The sequence below is a fragment of the Prosopis cineraria genome, unplaced genomic scaffold (genome assembly GCF_029017545.1).
Source record: "Prosopis cineraria cultivar Desert tree isolate PC_DT_omini unplaced genomic scaffold, ASM2901754v1 PC463, whole genome shotgun sequence".
Taxonomy (NCBI): Eukaryota; Viridiplantae; Streptophyta; class Magnoliopsida; order Fabales; family Fabaceae; genus Prosopis; species Prosopis cineraria.
In genome coordinates, this window is record NW_026555788.1 from 28,238 (window position 1) to 31,849 (window position 3,612).

The following is a 3,612-nucleotide window of genomic DNA, read 5'->3' on the forward strand; positions in this document are numbered from 1 at the left end:
AAAAAAAGGAGAGAATCAATTTTTAAATATTGAGATTTGAGTTGTAAATTCTGAAATTATAGTTATAAGATGTGTTAGGTTGTTCAAGAATAAACATAAAATGATATAGTAAATGTTACATAAAATAAAATTGAATTTAATAACTAATATAAAATAAAAAAAAGAAACCTATAAATTTGAGTCTTGATATTTTGAATTAAAATGTGGTGCCCTTCAACTATTCTTGCTCATCTCTCCTCTCCTTTCGTCTCATTTTCGGACGATCATTCCCTATTCTTAACAAAAAGTCATTGATATTTTTTAAAAATCTTTATTTGTCATTCTTCCAACTATCATTCAAGCATTGGAATAAATTAATCATACACCATTGGAACCAAATTGCTTAATATGTATTACTTCTTGTCCTATTTATAAAACATTTTTAATTAACAGCACAGATTAAAAATGTGATTAAAGTTAGTTAAGATTCTTGATTTTTTTTCAAAAAAAGTTATAGAAGAGTTAATGAGCAAATAGGACCCTGAATTTTTGCTCAAAAATTATCCTGGACCCTAAATTCTTAAAATATGTAAAATAAACCTTAAAATTTTAAATTCATAGCAAAATAAACCATGTTCGTTAACTTTTTTATGATATTAGTTTTAAAACAGTTAACTAATTTATTAAGAGTGAAATTGGATTAAAAATACATTACATTTTTTTAACAAATGGAGTAATATGTTTGGTTTGATGGAAAGACAATCTCAAGTTAATCTTGACAGACAGACAGACAGACAGACACACACACACACACACACACACACACAAGTACTCCCTTGTTTGGATTTTAAGTAGAAGTCAATTAAAAATCTGGCCAAAAAACTTAAAAAATGGGTTAAAAGTAATTTAACCTCCAAATTATATGTCCATAAGTATTTGAAACCCTAAACTCATTTTTTTATGCGACGTTGTCCCTCAACTTTTAAAAATGATGCAATGTAACTACAATCGTTAACAAAAATTAATTTTAACTATTAGTTGATTAGAAAATTTTCTTAATTCTTTTTGTAATTTTTTTCAATCATTGTCTGTAATTTTTAGGTTCTTCACTATAATTTTTTAGTCTTTTTCTATTATTTTCTAGTCAATCAACATTTAAAGTTAACTTTTTAAGGGCAAAAGTTATGCATTACATTGTTTTTAAAAGTTGAGGGACATTATAGAAAAACAAGTTGAGGATCCTAGATGCTTCTAAGCTTGTTATTTAGGAGTTAATTGCCCTTTAACCCTTAAAACATTTGTTTTGGTCATAAACGTAAATGTAAGATTTTAAAATTTGTTACTTATGTCATTCATTCATTATTTTTTTACAAAAAAAAAGAAGAAGAAGAAGCACACATATTTGTTTTTTTACGAATAACTAATTTTAGTTCATAAGCTATTGTATTTAATATCGGAGGAGTACAAATATGTGTGTGTGTTTGGGGGGGGGGTGATGCAGAATCCTACCAATGAAGATACTGTAAATTAAAGTTAGTCCTTACAGATATTGTTAGAAGTATAGTGAGTACATGTAGAAGCAGGTTGAGTCTTGAGCACATCATAGTGACCATAACCATGATACATCACTTGGATTGGGCAATCCTTCCCATACTCTTGCCCATATTCTGCTATCACCTTCACTCCTCTGCTTTTCTTGTCTTGCATCACCACTCTTATTGGCATCCTACACATTTAAATTAATTACACTCACCATATTAATTACTTCATATTTGACTTCCTACCTGGTTTGATCCATTCATTACAAAAGCAAGTTGATTCAAAGATTATACAACATGCCTAATTTGGAACAAAATAAAACAATACTTCCTACCCCCATTGAAAAATATAAATCATTTTTTTAAATTAAGATGTTTAAAAAATATAAGACATTTTATGTCTTTAAAAGTGCAATCAATTATTTTAAAAAAAATTCTAAATTGGGAGTGTAATTAATAAAGTATTCTAATTAATATATACTATTAAATAAGGAAAAATATGAAAATAGTGTCATTTTAAAAACAATTAATTAACTAATTGGAAGTGTAATTCTATTAAAAACATCTTATAATACTGATGGAAGAAGTATGATTTTCAATTATATATACTTAATCTAATTCTATTTATGAAGTAGAAAGAAAAATTTATTTATCCTATTGGTAAGTCATGTCATTAAATTTTATTATAAATTTTCTCTTTTATCCCATTAAATGTGGGTAAAAAAATTATATTATTAAAATATATATTTAATTGAAGTAAAGTTAAAGACTTATTAAATTTTAGATAAAATTAGTAAATCTTAATATTTCCTTGACTATAGGTAAACATGATTGAAGTAATATAAAAGCTTGCCCGAGAAAAATCAAGAACCAAAAGAATTTGCAAAGGTAAAGTAGTGATTTTACTGTAAAACATGAGAGGACATGAGAAGCTCCGGCTCCCCTCCCCAAACGTGAGACTTTCGCATTTGTCCTGTGTAGGTGTCAAAGTCACCCTCAAGAAACCTATCCAATACAAGATTTGATTATTTCTTCATTGACATTTCGCTCTCTAAAAACCATTAAAAAAAAAATCACATGTACCATGCAGTGTCTGCTCTCCTCTTGATGAATTCATCCACTACCTGTACAAACCATTAATTTTAAGTTCAACATGACATTATTAACTCTTCATATATGTGTCAGAAAATTAAGGTTAAAGAAACAAACTGCATATGACGAAACATGCCAAAAAAACATAGATTATTTTTTGAATAAGAAAGAAGTAAAGGGTAAAATTGGGACTTTGTTTCTGAGATCATCTGCGAGTTGTTTTTGCTTGGCGTTGCTGGGAGATGGGTCGCCAGATCTGAGGCAGGCACCATATACCACTGATCTGAACAAACATCTTCCATCTCCAGGTACTCCTGCTCTATACAAATCCTTCCAATTCAATCAAATAGTAATAACAATAATATTAATAATAAAAGTATTTAAATAAATCTAAGTATAAGTAATTAATATACTGCAAAAATACGTATAAAAGCTGAAAGCAGAACGTACGAATCACTGGAGGCGGGAAGGGTCGTCGACGACAGCATGGGATTTTTCTGGTTTTGACATGATTGAGAAAGAGGAAATGAGAAACATTATTTGCAGAAACAAAGTTTGATGAATTCCATAGAGAAGCGGGGAGAGAGAGAGAGAGAGATAGTGGGAACGAAGAGAGAATCAACAGGCTGGAGTGGTCTCTTTTGGGTGTAGAGGTGAAGTTGATGTGCAATTCCTTATAGCTTCATTAATTGCAGGGATCGAATCCGATGCCATTGCTTTCTTTACTCTTGTGTTTGTGTGCGTGGTTCAACTGGATCTATCACTGCATCATTATTTCTTGTGTTGAAAGAGCTTTTTCCTCCCTCACACGTGGTGCAATTTTATCCTTTAATATTTAAAAATGGTTTCAAAAACTCCATAGAAAATTGCTGGAAACTTTCGCTTACCTTCAGTGCTCACAGACCCAAATATAAAGGCCAATATGTGCGTGAGAAAAATAAAGTAGGTGCTCAATGTGTATTGAGAGACCAACCTATTAATTTAGATTCTATCCAATCCTATT

General features: G+C 29.7%; 1 long non-coding RNA gene across 1 annotated transcript; it reads right to left on the reverse strand.

Annotated features, from left to right (window-relative positions):
- Positions 1-1,485: 1,485 nt before the first annotated feature.
- Positions 1,486-3,348, reverse strand: LOC129297201 (uncharacterized). The gene is made up of 4 exons (XR_008590140.1): positions 2,802-3,348; positions 2,601-2,641; positions 2,424-2,522; positions 1,486-1,705 (listed from the first exon to the last, which is right to left on the reverse strand). It is a non-coding gene; the product is annotated as an uncharacterized LOC129297201 (long non-coding RNA).
- Between the last annotated feature and the right edge of the window lie 264 nt (positions 3,349-3,612).